This window comes from Camelus dromedarius, chromosome 13, assembly GCF_036321535.1.
Source record: "Camelus dromedarius isolate mCamDro1 chromosome 13, mCamDro1.pat, whole genome shotgun sequence".
NCBI lineage: Eukaryota > Metazoa > Chordata > Mammalia > Artiodactyla > Camelidae > Camelus > Camelus dromedarius.
In genome coordinates, this window is record NC_087448.1 from 11,856,407 (window position 1) to 11,875,360 (window position 18,954).

An 18,954-nucleotide genomic window follows, 5' to 3' on the forward strand; every position below is an offset into this window, starting at 1 on the left:
CAGTGAATGCCATTTTCCCCCAATACTGTAGAAGCTTACTTGGGAATAAATGGCTGATTTTTTCAAGAAAATCATGTAACCAGAAAAGATAATTTCAAAGATCTTTTTTCTTTCTTAGTTTAGCCAGTACTTCAAAATAAAACATCCAACACTTCTCTTAAAAAGTAAGCTGGAAGCTAAATCCAAAACTTTTTTTTTTTTTTTGCAAATATTGATTCAAGAATGGAATTAGTGATAAGTAGATATTCATTCAAAAACCATTTACTGAGCATCTGTTATACAGCACTGTCTTAGGCTCTGAGACTAGAGCTATAAAATGCATGGGATGCGCAGGCAGAGGGTTTGACAGGAGAAACAGACCTGGAGAGGAGAGGACAACGTGGGAGAAGTGCTGGCCTGCTTCGGACACTCTAGCCTGATTCTGAGGACCCCCGAGCGCGCCCCTAGTTCTGCGTATCTCCGTACCTGCCTCTGCAGTGCGATCGCGGTCACAGTCGGATGGACATAGCTAACAGGGACTGCATGCTCCCTCTAAGCCAGGCGCTCTGCTAAGTGCTTCACATACACTGCTTCGTGGACTCTTCACATCAACCCTGTGAGATAGGGATTACTATCATCCCCCTTATATTTGAGGAAAACGCAACTTAGACGGGTTAAGCGTGCACAGTGTAAACAACAGAGCTTAGATTTGCACCCGGGTCCGTCTACCTCCAAATTATCCGCCCTGAATCAACCACCAACTGCCCCTGATATGCAGGGTATCTTTTGGATTGTGGTGTTCTTTGTTTTCCTACACTGAATTCATTTCTGTAACCAACTCCAAGTCCAGGACCTCTGGGTGACCCGTTGCCCACTTCTTAGATCATGATAGAGTTTTCTACAATTCAGCAACACATGGCTAAAGGATAAATGATCTATTTCCAACACACCTCATATACAATAGTCAGTAAGGGCCCAATAATAGCAATTTAAAAAAAATAATTCAGAAGAGGGGAGACTGGGAAACACTGCACTGGGTTTCCTGGTTCATATTATAAATCATACACAGCTGGACAGAAAGAAAAAAAAAAGAGCCAGGGCTTTCTGTCCTGGATGTGGACGTTCCTTCTTTATCAGCCAACTTGTCTGCTCTCTGGAAAGATGTTCTTGGACCCCTGGCTTTCAGAATCCATGGTTATACCACAGGAACATCATCATTTTCTACTGCCCCTTACACCCAAACACAGACAACGATCAAGAAACCCCTTCTCAAGGTTTGATTCATGGTATAACCCACTGACAGTTCAGTTTTGAGGGCTTGTGAGGAGAGGGTTAAGGATTGTTTCAGGAGATGAGCAGTCATAGGCTATTTGTAGTCTACTAATTTGAGTTTCTTTAGCAATCAATCTACTTCTTCAATTACTTAATAAACTTGTGGTCTCTGATTCCTGGATAGCCTTTGCTTCCAGAAACTGCAGTCTCCCTGCCCCCAGACCTCAGCCCCTCCCTTGGCTTTCCATGTAAAAGCCTCTGCCTTGAGGCCATTAGAAACCAGAGCCTCAGGCAAGGAAGCACCCCCCATAATGCATCCTTTCTTCTCAGGCCTGATCACTTTGCAGGGCCAGATACTTAAGAGGAATCTGGTAGATCCTGACAGCTCACGTTCATTTTTTGGCCCATTTCATCTTCTGTTAAGCATCCACGTCCCTGCCTCTGCTTGCTTTAGGGAGAAAATTTGGCTTTTTAATCAACTGACACAGATTTCAGGCCCTAGCCAAGGACAGTATCTTTTAGAAAAACGAATTATTCTTGAGCATCTTTTTTGTTGTTCCTAAATAGACCATTTACATCTCAGTCTTTTGTCTTTCTTGCAGGATATCACACTAACGGCTTCACAGAGGAGCCAGCACACTCCACAGTGTGAATTTTCCCTACTGTTCCTCTAACACTTTACTTTTGATAGACACAGCATCTATATCCCCAGGTGGAGCAGGCAGTAGTTTGACTGACTGGTGCAAACATAACCAAGACCACTAATTTCTGAACCCAGAATTAGAGGGCTATTCCTTACCCTTGACTATCCCGAAAGCAAGGAACTTAATTTTGAAAGAGAATTTCAGTGTATTGTAGTTGATCTGGAAATGTGACAAATGGAACTGCAGTGGGTACCACCAGTCTCTCCTGAATCCCACAAATGACAAGAAAGGGATACCAGTGGTGGAGCCTTGCAGCCACAGAGCATGGAGGAGAAACATTCTGGTGTAACTGACACTTGAGGAGGTTGACACCTAAGATGGCAGGAGGCAGCCCCGAAGCTGGAGCTGTCCTATCATCTGGAATTAGAGGGACCAGAGTCCCTGAAAGCAGAGGACCGTGTGGACAGCTGACAGCCATTGGTAATATTGGTTGAAAGAAACACTCAGGTCTCCAGATCATCTCTTCAACTCTTCCCAGCCAAGTGACTCTCTCTCTCATGCTCTAGCAGAAAACTGGAAGATTACTCTGGGGTACGGAACGAGAAGGACTCTGAGCTCAGGTAAGTATTGTCCCCTGAAACCAGCAATGTGTGAAACGCTACAGAGCTCTCTGAGCAGCCCCAGAGTCCTCTTTCCTCACTGGCTCCCAGAACACTGCAGCCAGGCGTAGGCCTCCCCTGTGAACTGACAACCGAGAGAAAAAGACCTACACATCCTGAAAGTCAAAGTCCCCCCCAACAGGGCTCATCAATCACTTCTAAAATTTTCAATTAGCTTTTCACGCCTCGCCCTTAGATAGCAATTTCAGAGACCATCAAACATCTGAGGAATGCCTCTAGAAAAACTGAGGCCCAAAGAAATCAGAATAAAATAGGAACCTACAGGTGGCAGAGACAATGGAGAATAAATCTTTTAAATTCTATTGTAAATACCGTCAGAGAGATAAGAAAAGGTATCACATCTAAAAAATAGAAAAAAAGAGGTTTTAAAAATATTTGGGAAACAAGTGCTCCCGGGGTCCTGATGTCCACAACAGAAAAGTATTCTTCAAATTAAAATGTGAGAGCACAAATGGAAAAATTACTTAAAGGATTTGGAGGATAAAGTTGAGAAACAAGGAGTTCTAGTCAAAAAGTTGGAAAATAGGGGAGAAATGATAAAGAAATTAGGTTATCAATGCAGGAATTCTACTGCCAAATGATAGTTGCTCCAGAAAAAAAAAGAATAAAGAAAAAAGAAGAGAGAAAATGGAGAGGGAGAAATAACAATAACAACAACAAAATTTTCTAAATTGTTCCAGATTTTAGAAGATGAATTTCCAAAGTGGGAGAACTCATCACATGCCCAGCTAAAATGATGGAAAAATACCTACCTCAACACACATGGTCTACTGCACATGATTGTGAAATAGTAGAACACTGAAGTCTACAATTCAAGTGAGAAGATACAGGCAAGAGCACACATAGAATCAGAAATGAGAATCTCCCCACATACCTCAGTAGCCACCATAGGAACCTGCTTTCCAAGCCAGAATCAACTGTAAGAGTAGAAGAAAATTTTCCATACTGTGAACCCTTTCTCAGTTTGATACTGGAGGATTTGTTCCACTAAAATGAAGAAGTAAGTCTTAGACAAAGTGAGCCCAGAAAACAGGGGATTAAAGATAAGCAGTACGTCATGGGAAGTGCTGGTAGAATAGAGAACAAGGACTCTAGAACGAAGCTGACAGCAAAATCCAGTAATTGATCACAAAACTGTTCAATTACTTCACGTATCTGGATGTATGGAGAGAAAATTCATATATGTGTCAGAGAATGAAGTAGTGCCTGGTCATAGAAAACTACTCAAATAAGAAATGAGGCACTTATTAATTTCAGGAAGAACAAAATGTTACATAATTATAATATACTTCTTGGTTGACCTGTAAGTAGTAGTTTTTATAATCCCAAAGACTGACTTAATAATATTATAATAATATAATACTTTGGTTTGTTTATCTACATTCAGAATGGGGATATAATGCTTAAATCTTATCTTGCTTCCATATCAGTATATTGATTTCCTAGGGCTATGTGAAATAAGAAGAAAAAAAATATATATATATATATATATATACAGTCTCTGCCCCTGGTCCTGCCAGAACTCCTAAAACCCTTGTAATTTCCTAAGTGTTAAGAGCACGAGGAGCATCCTTTGGTCTCTGACTCTGGTTCCTGACGCAGAGCTCCTAAATCCCTTGGAATTCCCTGGGTGATGGCTGAGTCTTTTGTTCTCATGAGCTTCAGAATGGAGGCTGGTCACCAGAAAGACCAAGCTATGGTTAGAAACTTAGAACTTTCCATCCCACCCTTCATCCTCCAGGAAACAGAGAGGGAGTGGAGATTGAGTTGACAATCAATCATGCCTGTGCCATAAAGTCTGTACAGAAATCCCAAAAGTATGGGGTTCAGAGAGCTTCCAGGTTAGTGAACACATCCACCTGCTAGGAGGATGACACACCCCCAACCACTGGGACAGGAGCTCCTGCTTTCTGGACCCTTCCAGACCTCACTCCATGTATCTCTTCCTTTGGCTGTTCACCTGTATCCTTGATCATATCCTTTATTATAATATACTGATAAATGTAAGTAAGTGTTTCCCTGAGTTCTGGGAACTGTTCTAACAAATAACTGAATCCAAGGAGGGGTTCAAACCTGATTTCTAGCACAGAGGAGTATGTCCTTCCTACCCAGCCTGCTTTTACCAATTCCACAGACTCGGGGGGCTTAAACAACAGAGACATATTCCCTCACAGTTCTGCAGGCTGGGAGCCCAAGACCAAGACGCTGGCGGGGACGGTTTCATTCTGAAGCCTCTCTCCTCACCTTGGAGATGGCCGTCTTCTTCCAGTGAATTCACAAGATCTTCCCCCTGTGCATGTTCACGCCCGAATCTCTTCTTATAAGGACACCAGTCAGATTGAGTTATAGCCCATCCTAATGGCCTCGTTTTAACTTAATTACCTCTTTAAAGAACCTATCTCTAAATAAAGTCACATTCTGAGGTACAAGGGGTTATGACTTCAGTATGTGAATTCTGGAAGGACATAATTCATCCCATAATCCTACAGGTCAGTAGATAATAATCTAGAACTGAAAAATCATGTTATGAGAAACATGAAAGTTAATTAGAAGAAGCTCAAAGAATTCAAATTGTCTCTGCAGAGTGGGTTGGAACGGGGACTGGTAGGGAACTTTTATAAGTCTTATAGAACTAGTTGTCTTTTTTTTTAAAGCACTATTTAAATACAATAAAAATAAATGACTCAGAATATTTCAATATAAAAATAATTGTAAGAATACCAAAGAATATCATTACCAATTAGTCAAAACTTTCGGTTTATTACCAGATGCTTGAGGGTGCAAAAATTTATGACATTTAAAGCCTAAACAACTAAGGAAAATGGCGAGAAACTAACCAGAACTCACAGTGTTTTAAAATGTCAAACACTTAGGTTTATTACTTCCCAGGCACCAATAATTTAAAGAAAGGCTGCGCTTATAAGACATCATGAGCGCGATCAAAGAAGAGATTATTTTACCACTGACACCTACACAAGGAGTATCTTTCTTTGTTTTCTATACACCTTTTGAAAAAAAAAAAGAGTGAATTATGCAAGCCATTAATACTGTATTAAAGAGGACTCTATCCAAGAGGCTGGAGGAAATAAATCTAGAAAAGAGCATTATACCAATTATACCATTATACCAATCCCCATCTGATTTATAAACCTATGCTCCATAGGAGCAACTTGGTCAACTGGGGCCACGTGGACCAGTTCAAACTTCCCCTCAAAGATGCCTTAGTTCAGAAGTCAGAATCACTATGAAAACCTCCACCCCAGCTAAAGGAGAGCTGGTGTGGGTAGTAAGTAGAGTCCTATTTACAGTGGTACCAGAAAACCAAGCATGTCACTGGGGCCACACTACCACCCAGGCTGATCACTGAGGTCTGTTCAAACCACTGAATGACAGGTATAGCACTGATGCTGAAGATGCCATCACTTGGGACATGCCCTTGGTCCAAACAGGCTTGGGTGAAGCCAGGGACTTTTCAGCCCCTTTCAACCTACAAGTTTTCCAACAACCGCTTACCCTGAATACATTTCTATATGATCCACTGGCATGGTCCCAAGGCTCTCCTGCTCATGGGGATGGCCCTCAATAAGCACAAGACACCTCCTGCACCAGCCACTCCCAATTAGCAACAACCAATACCCTCCCATGTCAACAAGATCCTCAGGCTCCATGGGATGGCAAGATGCCCAACACCCAATCTACACGCAAGTATTGAGTGGTGTGTGGTGCTCTCTATAGTTGTTGAGTTCCCTAAATATCTGTCCTCCTCACCACCCTCCAATCACGGCAGAGCCAAAAAGTATCAACTAGGTATTCAAACAATTATAAAAAACTAATGTATCTAATATAATATAATTTTTGTTTGGTTGGTTGGTTGGTTTTTTTGGTTTGTTTTGTTTTGTTTTGTTTGTTTCATTTTGTTTTGTTTTCTACTGCTGTCTTGATCCACTTTTAAGGCCCTAGCTAGAGGCCAGTCAGCTCCTCTTCTTGCCCAGCTAATTAAGCCCACACCCCAACCATTTCCTTTATTGGGCTCTCACATCCTGAGCTACAATTGCCCCAGGGCCAGGTACCAGACAACTAAAGACAGACCCTATGCCCTGGAGCCTACAAAATGATTCAAATTATCAAATCCACAGAGAACCCATAATACCTAGCTAATTCCACCTGGCTCTTCCTAGTAGGCTGCCTCCTGCAGCTCAACTTGCTCTTGTCCTGTCCCTGCAAACAACCTCTCTTGAAGCCCCACCTGGCAGCCTAAGCCTGCGCTTGTTGGGAGCTGTAAGCAACAAAGAGTTCTGCTTTCATCTACCTGAGGGTCAATGTCCTATGTCCCACCACCAAAAGAAACTATAAATCTTATAAAGCACCTACTCCCAAATCCACATCTTGAAGAATTTGCTTATAATAACATACTGCATCCTTCTACCCTGGACACAACTAGGGCTTCCAACCATCCAATTTCTCCTGCAAATCTCAGAACCACTGTTACTCCAAAACCTTATTAGCAGCTGGGAGAAGATACAAGTTCCCCCAAAGCCCTCAGTACCATCCAGCACTGCAAACCTGCAAACAGAGAAGAGGGACTTGATGCCCAGACTGCACCCTGTACCACGTCCCCATCACCTTTCCTTTGCTGGTACCTGATGTTTACAAGTCCTAATAGGAAACAATTCTAAACAGTTGCCTAGGTTAATGATCTGCCAAGAAAGGACACAAGCATTCTGTGGAAGCCACCCTGCACCCTGGACCCTGAAATATAAACATGGAATATTTGCAGAGAGCCTTCTCCGCTTTGTTTCTGAGCTCAACTGTCATACACACAGTGACGGTCCTAAATATTGACCAATGACCCAAAATAAGTACCAGCAATGTGCCTGCACTTCCATTTCCTTTCCAAGCAGATGTTGGCAAATGCATGCTTACCTCTGTGTTACTGATGGAACATTTAAACAGGCACTTTGCAAGTCAATGCATAGTTTCAACACAAAGCAACCCCCTGTGCAAATGTGAAGGGCCTTCAAGTCTGTTTCATTGCCATCCTTAAGTCATGGCAGCATTCTCCAAATTCTCAAGGATCAAGCAGTACTTTTTCAAATGAAATCTCCTAAGAGAGCCTGTGATGATGAAGGGACACTAAAGCCAGTAGCAGAGCAGGACAGAATGTCCACCTGAACCGAGAGAACATTCAAACGGTGCCTCGCAAACTCTTAATTCCTCGGGAGACAGAACCACATATCTAAACTTTGTCAGGCTGCACAAAGACACGGAGAGGCCAATGAAACAGACTTAGAGTTTTAGACGTGATGAAAATGAAATCCAAAAGGTGAAAAGACTCTCTCAAGGTCACCAGTTAGTTGGTAGTAAAACTAAAGCTAGAACTGGGATCCAAACTGCTTACAAGAGTCACATATACTCAGACCCTCGGTGCTGTAATGTATTACACAAAACTGCCATGTGTCTTTAAGTGAAACAAAATTTAAAACTATGATATAAAAATTGGAGAAGAGTAACCTGGAACGTGAAAGAAAGTAATCGAATACATCAGGTATGTTTAAAATGATGGATCTTCACAAACAGAGCCAACTGGATGATGTTTGATGTTATCACTTGGGTACAATTTTCCCATTGTCTCTAGTCGACAATTCACTTAGTATGCAAGGTTCCCTCCAAGTTCATTATCACTATGGAATTCTCAGCCACCGTTCTCTTCTTAGATCTTTTCTTTCTTACAATAATTTCAAACTAAATTAAGTATTTAAAAAATATAGTCTGTGTATATTTTACCATATCTTAAGATGCATAATGAATACAGGAGGGAAAAAATTGTAACATAAAAAACCATTCCTACCAACATTAAAGTCTGTCAATTTAAACGAATTTCACAATGTCTTGAAAACTCTCTCCACCAATTTAAATGACCAAATTTAGCCCCTTGAAGAGTAACACTTACTTCCAGACTCTATTCAGAGTCCCAATAGTTAGTGTTAGATGTTTAAAATTATGTACAACATTACCTTACCTCAGAAAACCCTGAAGGGGTATCATTTTTATGGATTGCACTTACAAAGCAGTATTTACTAAAAATATTTCTTAATGTCTAGCATTAAATAGTTAAACAGAATTTGCCCTTTTATTTGTAAAGTCAGCCCTCTAAGGAATGCATTTAAAAAGCAGTAAAATTATATTCCTTTTCATTACATGTTTAAGAATGTTACCATACACCCTATGATTTTATTAGTGAACAAGTGATAGATAGAAATTTTCTCTAGATAATTAAAATCTAGAGCTTTGGGATTTAAATAAACCATCAGCCCTAAAATAATATGTCCAAGCTATAGGCAGTAATAAAACTAAAATAAAGTGATGTACTAGTTTCCTAGGGCTGCCAGAACAAAGAACCACAAACTGGGTGGCTTAAACAACAGAAATTCACTGTCCCATTGAGTGCAGAAATCTGAAGGCAAGGTGTTGGCAGGGTAAGTTCCTACCGCGGGCTGACGGGATGCGCTGCAGCCCCGTCTCCCGCCTTCCAGGCGGCCTCGGCCATTCCTCCGCTTGTAGGTGATGCTCTGCCCGTGTCTTCACTTCATCCGCCCTCTGCCCGTGTCTAAGCTCAAATGTCCCCTTTCCAGAAAGACACAGTCCTTGTTAGATTAGGGCCCAGCCTAAAGCTTCATCTTAACCTGATCACTTGCAAAAAACACCAGTATTTCCAAATACCAGTATTTCCTGCCACACTCACAGGAACCAGGGGTTAGGACTCCGATACAACCTTTGGGAGGGAACACAATTCGACCCCTAAGAGGTACTATCGTGAAGTCCCTCAGCATTGGCAAGCATTTACCTTAGAGTCTTTTACTTTACTAAAATTAAAATTTTAATTTATTAAAATTAAATTAAGAAGAAGAGTACTTTATGCCCCTATCCTGAAATTTTTTATGAGGCCATCGATCCTACTGGTGAAGCCGTCAGCCACACTATACAGCCTTCGAAGACGTCGAGAGAAGGAGTTTCTGCAACTTCTGTCAGTCCATCTGTGCTCCGTCCATTTCCTCCTGGGGTCCAGCTTTCTGCCTTCTATTGCTGCAAATCTTCGTGGTCGGCATGGAGGCACAGGGGATGGATAAGGCAGCCTTCAGTTTCTCAGTGTGGTTCGTTTAAAGGAGACTTGTCACTTCATCTTGTTTGTGAAAAGAAGTAGGTTATAATAAGAAAGAAAGTCCAATTTAAATTTACCTGGTATTCATACAGAAAATACTTCCTGAGTCCTTTCTGTGCCCAGCACTTTTCCCGGCATTAATGAAATGGACAAAAATCCCTGTCCATAAGAAGCTTATTTTCTGCTGTGGGAGCAGGTAGAAAGTCAACAAAATGTAAACCACCTAGCTTGTTAGAGGTTATAAATGTTGTACAAAATAAAAGAAGAAAGGAAAATAGAAAGTGCCAGAAGGAAGCAGATTGCAACTTTAAATAGGTTCTTCAGAGAAGACGATGCCATGTAAGGAGGTATGGGAGCGAACACTCCAGGCAGAAGGAACAGGAAGAGAGACGTTCTTGAAGATGGTTTGTGTCCCCGGAACAGCAAGGAGGCCTGTGTGGCTGGAGCACAGGCAAGGGGACACTCAAAACCCTGGGCAGAAGAGCGCCACGGTGTGTGGGACCGTGCTGCCCTGCGGTGAGTAAATTATAGGGAAGTGAATGTGGAAGTGGTGAGACCACTTAGGGCGCTATTGGCTTAGACTCAGCGGTAGTGGTCCAGGTGGTGAGAAGTAGTTGTAACTAGATACATTTGGATGCCCGAGTCACAGGTTTGCTTAAAAGTGGAATCTGAGGTATCAGAGGAAGAAAGGGTTGAAGCTGACTCAAGAATTTTAACCTGACCAACTGGAAGATAAAGTTTCCATTTACTAAGACAGGAAAGACTGTGGGAAGGGTCGATCTGGAGGGCAGCTCAGATGTTCGATTTGGACATGAGATCATCCCTCAGTTAACAAAGTGAAGATATGATATATGCAATTAGATATATGAGGAATGATGGAAAGATACACAGGCTGAAGATGCTGATTTGGAAGCATAAAGCACAGATGGTATTTAAAGTCATGATCCTGGATGAGACCACCATCAATGGGAGAAACAGGGGAGGGGTCCTAGCACCGAGTCTTGTGATGCACCAATAAAAGGAGGCTGAAGAGGTGAAGGGGGACCAGCAGGCGAGTCTGAGAAGAATTAACTGGTAGGAGGAAAGTCAGGAGAGTGTGGTACCCAGAAGCCAAGTGAAGACAGTGTTTCCAAATGGAGGAAGTGATTGGCTGTGTCAAATGCGCTGATATGGCCAGATGAGAACTGGCAATCGACTGCTGGGTCTAGCTATATATAGAAGTCATCAGTGGCCTTAACCAAGCAATTTTAATGGAGTGGTAGAAAGGAAGCCTGACTGAAGTGGCTTCATGAAAGAACAGAAGGAGTGGAAGGGAGACAGTAAATTCAGACAATTCTTTTTAGGAGTTTTGCTATAAAGCGGAAAAGAGAAGAAGAGCAGAAGCTCGAAAGAGATATTGAATCAAGGGTTGGTTTCCTTTTCAAAACAGGGAAAATAAACAGCATTTTTATATGTTGATGGAGATAACCAAATAGAGAGGGAAAACTACTTATGTAAGTCAGAAATTCCTGGACTTCTTGAATAGACAATAACTGGGTTGAGAGATTGGCTTGGTTTAGGTGCTAAAATGTTTGTTTATAGTAGTTCTTATAAAAGCAGACTATGTAGATAGTAGATAGAGGAGTATGTGGGACTCTGGAAGTTCTTTTCTGATTGCTTTGTCTTCTTTCAGTTAAGTAGAAATAAAATCATCAGCTGATAATGAGGATGGGAGAAAAGGTATTAGGGGTTTTGGGGGAAAAGTATGAAAGTGAGTAGAAAAGTAGAAATTGAATGGACTAGAAGCATGGTACAGGCACATCTGAGGTTCACGGTCATGACTTCAAGTGAAACTGATCTACCTATTTTTCACATGCACCTGCATAGGTACAAGTGCAGAGAATTGAGTATACCCAGGATTGTGGCTTTACCAAGCAAGTCCAATGAAGTAATAAAGGAGCCAGACACTGGGGCAAAGGGTAAGAGAAAAAATACAGTGATTGGTCATGAAATTTACCCAGCATACTGGAGGGAAGGAAGGGCATGAGGTGGGTGAGAGACAGTGAAAAGGTTGTGGTCAATGGATTTTAGTTCCAGAGAAGTTCTCTGGAGCCATGTTACAGAAAAAATAAGTTGGAAGCATAAGACATGGTGATCAGAAAATGGGATTCTTGAAATTAAAGATGTGAAGGAGATGAAATTAACAGTAATAATGAGAACTAGGCTGGACCAGCTGAGGAAGACAAGAGGAGAAAATCATCATCAGAGGAGGAAGAGTAGTGATCAAGGAAATGAGAGGCAAGAATATAGAAAGAATCATCCTCATGGATACAGAAATCACCAAAAAATATGACAGGAATAGTTCTGTAAAGAGAGACAGTGAGGTAGAGGCTCAATCTTCGAGGACTGAGAAGAAATGATCTGAGGATAGGGAGACAACTTCAACATGGAAAGATCATGAATGATTTGGTTTAAAAGCATGAGATTCAAAGTAGAGGGACTAAAGAATATTTTTTCCTTAGTAGTCTATGTGTTAAATAAGAAAGCCCAAAGAAGATAAACCTATGTTTCTTTTTTTTTAAGCTGAATTTATTAGACAGAGTCAAAAAGAAAGCATGCTGATTATTCATCATAGCCAGGAAGGGATGGAAAAGAGTAACTACAGGAAAAATAGGATCTGGACTAGGGAAATCAGCCTTAGGAATAGCCCAGCCCTAGGCAGGGGTCAGAAATGCACATTATAAAATTCAAAGACATGAGGCAAATGTCAGTCTGATCTGGACCAGCATCAGTACCCAACTGAGCTGCCATCATGGACCTGGCACAGAGGCAGCAGTCTCTGCAAAGAAGCAGGCCCACCAAGGCATCAAAGGCTATAGACCAAAGATTGACCCAAGATCCCACCCCCTATGAGAAATGGGGTCCCAGCTTCTGTTCCCTAATGCAGGGATGCTGAAGGCCACCCTGCAGCCCTTCAGCCAACTGCTGGGCCAGGCTGGGGCTGGTGGCTGCTGACGGTGTTGAAGTCAGCTAAAATGCTGTCCTGAACAGAAATAAATAAGACAGAAAAAACTTGAAATGGGAATCAGCATTGTGGCGTATCTCACCCCAACCTCAAAGACAACGCGGCTCATTTTCAAACCTTCTGTGTTTCTTTGTCAGCTTTCTGCACACATTGATGCCTCAACACAGTCTATTTCCATAACGACACTGCTATGCACAATTGTGAAAAGTGAGTAAAACTTATTAGAACTGAATGTTCTCACATCTCAATGAGAACCTCAGGGTGGGAGACACTATAACGCCAGGCGCTGTGAAGGTTTGAGATCTCTTCCTCCAACAGTTCAATTTTGGGTCAAGAAACACATTCAAACCTACTTGGAGCTGTGAATGAGAAGTAAACAACAATTTCAGAATCCAAAGCATCTTGCTAAGAAAACAGTGAGTAAAAGATCGAAGTGTTCACTTAGGCATGAGAATGACTTTTCAAGACAAAAGGAGTTGCATATTCATTCTCCAATGCACAGCCTCAAGACACTATGTCAGGGAGTTCTCTGATAGACTGTTGTTTTGTTTTGTTTTTGAAAGGAGTCATTTGAGGAATGACCAGAGAACCCCACTGTCCCTGAAGCACTCATGGCAAACCTCATCAGAAGCCATTACCACAGACTCATATCTGATGTCTTCATAGAACAAAGGAATGCAATCTGTGGGGCAGCAATCTTGTTTTCCAGTGTTCAAAGAGCTCTAGTACTGGTAAATTTTCTGACTCCTAGCAAAGAGCTCTAGAAAGACCATTCTCAAGTGCGATACTTCCAAATCTTAAAATGCACCAGCAAAAGTAGTAACAAGTTTGATGAACATTGGTTCTGGTGCTGACATTGTAATATCGAGGCTAAGTACAGACTTTTACTCCAATGTGGCTCAATGACAAAAACCCAATTAAAGCTAAGGACAAGGAGCCACTGGAACCTACATGTGCTGCTGGTGGGAATGGAAAATGCTGCAACAACTTGGGGAAACAGTTTGGCAGTTCCTCTAAAGGTTACACATCGAGTTACCATGTGACTTAGTAATCCCACTCCTAGGTAGAGACCCAAGGGTTGTGAAAACATACAAGACCTTGTACATAAATGCTCATGGCAGCATTATTCATAATAGCCAGAACATGGAAATACTCTAAATGTCCATCATTTGATAATGGATAAATAAACTGTGGTACATCCATACAGAGGAATCTTATTTAGCAACAAAATAAAGCATCAATATATGCTACAACACGATGAACCTTGAAGACACTGATAAAGAAGCTAGTTACAAAAAATTACATTTTTTATTCCATGCATATGAAATGTCCAGAATTGGCAAATCTGTAGAGACACAAAGTAAGTAGATTGGCAAATCCATAGAGACACAAAGTAAGAGAAACTGGCGTTATATTTTCTGCCAGGTGCTGGGGGAGGTTGGAGGGAAATAGAGGTTTCTTTTGGGGCTGATGAAAATGTTCTCTTTGTGGTGATCATTATAAAACTCTGAATATACTAAAAATCATTGAACTATAAACCTTAAGTGGATGAAATGTATGATGGATGAATTATATCTCATTAAAATGTTATTTTAAAAAAGCTAAGGACAAATACTAAGCCAGAATTAACATTTACCTTCATGAATATCTATATGCCAAGTATTATTTTTCTTTGAATGTCATCTTTAGAATTTGGACTTAATAGGTGACCAACATCTAAAGAACGATTGTGATTTAAGAATGCCTGTCCATTTTCTCCATGTTGCTTTATAGATAAGATAGAAAATTTTGAAAAATGAGAAGGGGGATAGGCGTGTTTGTTCCTATGAGGAGAAGAAATGTCCAGAAGCCAGAAAAGTAGCATCTGCTCCTGCTGGCTGTGACTAAAATTAAGCTCTAATTTAGCATTCAGCTAAAATTATCATAATTGAAATAAAACTAACAAACTAGATGTGACTTGCAATTTTCTCATCATTTAGGAGAGGAGAGGCCAAATGGGAGTTTCAGAAGACTGGGCTTCTCCCCTGCAGGGGGACCCTGTGATTCCGGATGAACAAAGGCCATTGATGGAAGTATCCTTCTTCCCAGATCCTCCAAATCCAGGATAAATAAGTTGTATTTGGAGACAACCCAAGGAGGCAATGGAGATGAGCATCTTGGGATTGCCTGGAACTTAGGGAAATTATGGGATATTTTTTTTCTTTATTTGACTGTTCTCTCTTAAAGAGAGACTTTCACCTACTTGGAATCATACTCACACCCCCACATGGGTGTATGTTTTGTGTGTGTGTGTGTGTGACCTTATACCTATCATGGTTCACACATACTGATTTAAGAAAACAAAAGAGCACTTACTATAAATATATGCACCAAATATGTGTTCGATACAAACTGTAAATATTAACACAATAATGGTAACTTTAAAAAATATATACAACCAGAAGCAAGCGCCCCAGGGTTCTGGAAAGAAGCCAAATGCTGAAGTGTGTCTGGCTTGCTCCACAATGATGTCAACTCCTGTTTTTCTCACAAAAGGAAAAGAGGGACCATGGTCTTATTCTAAAGAAAACCCACTGACTTCAGCCACAACTTGGAGAAAGTCACATCTCTCCTGGGTATCTATTTTACCTATTCAAAGGACTAGCAAGCTTGCTACTGAAAATGCAGAGGAGCAGAAATATCCTCAGCTGAAAGGTACCAAGTCTGTGAAAATACATATGATTAACACAACCAGTCCTTCGTAAACAAAATGGCATTTTCGTTTGTTATACTGGCTGACAAGGAGAATCAAGTAGAAAGAAAAGAAATTAATGCATACAAATGGGGAAATTACATTCTACATTATAGAAAGCTGCAATTTCATCGTGAGCTTTGACACATTCTGTATAAGAAGACGTGTTGGGTTTTTCTCATTTTTGATCTCTGAAAGCGTAATCTAACAAAAACCCAAATGTAAATGGTGGCAGTTGTTGGACTGAGTGTAAAGAACATGTTTAAAAGCATATTCTTGCACTTCAAGGAATAGATCCCTAGCTCTTAGGTTAAATCATGTGTCATGTTTATTCTTATTTATTCTGCATTAATAATAATTGGCTATAGTTTAACTTTCCAATTGCCACATAAATGATGATGGTCTGTTTCTTTCCATTTCTTTGTAATGGGCTGGGTCACAACCAACCACTATCAGTTGTTAAGATCTTAGAGAAATATGTCTGAACCTCCCAAGAATAATTAATCTAAATCCTTTGTGCAGACACTGGGTGTAGTAGGATATGAGTCACTGAGTTTCTCCTCTACAGCTGATATATTCAGCAAGAAGAAAGACTTTTTGTTTAGCAGCAATTGTACTTTATTTTTTTCCCAAGGTCAAATACATTTAGGTAAGATTTCTTCATCCACAGACAGATCTAATGCCAGACTTTGGAAATTTAAGAGTTTCCAACAGTCTGCTTTGTTGATATTGGTGTGTTAGTGTTATTTCATTTGTGTTTTGCTTTTGTTGCCTAATTTTTTTTTATTACACTCTGAAGTACAGCCTTCGTACGAAAGAGTATATGCAATGTATAAAAGTAATTGTAGAGTTTAAGGAACAGTAATAAAATAAAATACTTGCATCTGACTCTCAGGCCAATAAGTAGAACATTCCTGTACATCCCCAAATTACTTTTTACTACTTTTGTAGGTAACCTTAAATAATTCATAGTTTGGTTTTACCTGTTTTTATACTTCAACTGAATACTACTAACTACATTCTCTTCTGAGATTTGTCTCCTTCACAGTATGTTTTTGAAATTCATCCATGGTGATGAATGCAGCTATTGTTCATGATGTTGGTTTATTTCTCACATAAAATATATACCCCTTGCAAAGACGTATAAACTGATTTGCATCTTTGGAATAGAATAAGCATTAGATGAATGGGCCCAGTCTGTTGAGTTACATGATTTCAAAGACATGAAGTATATAATTCTCCATGTCTGTCTTTCTCTTTCTCTGCACCCCACCCTCACATCTCTGCTCCAATAAAAAAGCCATTCTTTGCAGATCTATTCCAGTTTTTCTTACTTTGGAAAGCTTAGAACAAAGAAAGGAACAGCGCCAGGATTCAGAAAACAGGTAGCGCCAACTGAGAAAATGCTGAAAACATTTTTGCCATATAGTTGTTTTCTCCCGCTCAATCACACCGCCAGAAATAGCGAGCAACAGCTGCGCCTGGCCACCTGGGTTCTCACCTCCTAGTGACCACACTGCTACGGGAGGGCTTGCAGGAAAGCATGGAGCTAGCGGCAGGCTGCTTGAAGAAGATGTGTCTGGGTGAGGCCAGAAGTGAATGAAAATGTTCTCCTCTTAACAGCTGCCCCAGAGATTTGGGTTTAGGAAAATACCTTGATAGGTTACTTGAAGGATTAGTTAGAGCCTGAGATGACAAAAAACAACTCAAAGTGGATTAAAGAAAAATCCACTGATGGATCCACTAGTGGCTGATGAAGAAGAAAAAGCTAAACAGAGATTACTTAGGAGTTCAAACAATGTCCCCAGAACCCACTCTCTATCTTGAAGCCTACCTTTCTCCACATGGATTTTACTCTAAGTTCTACTTAGTGGCTAGACAGTTGCCAGGAACCACAGGCCCACATCTCCTTGAGATTTACCCAGCCCCAGAAAAATCTCATTGCATTTCATGTGCCATCTCTGAATCAATTTCTCCACACAGGACATTGCAAAATGTTCTATTTGTGCAGGCCTAAATCACATCCACCTCAAATATATGATATATGTACAGAAGAGTATGGTTTCTCAAAGGAAATTCAGTTTACTGTTACCAGACGGGGGAGGGATACCTTCCAGCCAAAACATGAACAGCCATTTCGACCTGCTCTCAGCCCACGTTTTCCGGGACAACTCTGGTGGCACAAAGAAGGGGTGGAGCGGTGGCCTCCTCGTTCTAACTCTATCTCTGACCTTGCCCTCTTCGTTCAAGACTTCTGCAAAGTGTCCCTCCTGCCAACTGCCAAAGTTCACATTTTATGTGTTTTGATGACTTCAGAGATATCTATGTATATCTAGACTGCCGCTGCACAGCCACAGAGGCTGCGGGCGGTGAAATGAGAGGACAGGAATAAAAACACATGGGCTATCAACGTTACCGAGGTGCTTCTTTAAACCTCACAGCCCTGTCTTCCCTGACAATACCCTGACTATGGGTGCAGTTCCACTGAGGGCTTACATGGCCACGTAGACACTTGGATTCCTTTCATAAATATGGTATCTAATGTGGTGGGATTTTACAGTTTCATGCCAAATATGAAAACTAGTTATCAAATTCATTCATTAGGATGATTTTTATTCATCTGTCCCCTTGGCTTCATTAGAGTTATCTGGACCTGGGGTAATAATATTTTTGAATTTCCATTTATAAATCTGATTCCATGATCTTCAGAGGGTTTTTTCTTTTTTTTTTTTTTTTGGTGGGCAGTGGTCATTCAATTTATACTGGGAAGGGTCGGTACAGTACAAAGCAACATATTTGCTAGGAACTGTCTAGCTTCCACAAAAACAAAACTGTATCTTTATAAGTAAAATACAATGAAATGAATATCAAGGGTAACCCTGTAAGGGAAAAAGACAGAAAGAACTTTAAAAAATGTTCATGCAATATTGAAGGCTATGGAGAATGTCCTTGCTAATTGTACGGATAATAAGGGAATCTCCGCACAACCACTCAAAACCTATGGGACACAGCAAAGGCAGTGCTAAGAGGGAAGTTTATAGCGATACAGGCCTTCCTCAAAAAAGAAGAACAATCTCAAATAAACAAGTTAACCCACCACCTGAATGAATTAGAAAAAGAAGAACAAAAAGCCCCAAAAAGCAGCAGAAGGAAGGAAATAATAAAGATCAGAGAGGAATTAAATACAATAGAGATTAACAAGACCATAGAAAAAATCAACCAAACCAAAAGCTGGTTTTTTGAAAAAGTAAATAAAATCGACAAACCTCTGGCCAAACTCACAAAGAAGAAAAAAGAGAGAGCACAAATTAGCAAAATAAGAAAGGAAAATGGAGAAATTACAACAAACAAAATAGAAATACAGAATATCATACGAGAATATTATGAAAAACTATATGGAACCAAACTGGATAACCTAGAGGAGATGGACAAGTTTCTGGAAACATACTGTCCACCAAAACTGAATCAAGAAGAATCTGAACACT

The 18,954-nt window shown here is 40.6% G+C and overlaps 1 protein-coding gene across 1 annotated transcript in view; it reads right to left on the reverse strand.

Annotated features, from left to right (window-relative positions):
* HS6ST3 (heparan sulfate 6-O-sulfotransferase 3) overlaps positions 1–18,954 on the reverse strand; it is a 588,333-nt gene that overhangs the window by 388,219 nt on the left and 181,160 nt on the right. The window lies entirely within an intron of this gene.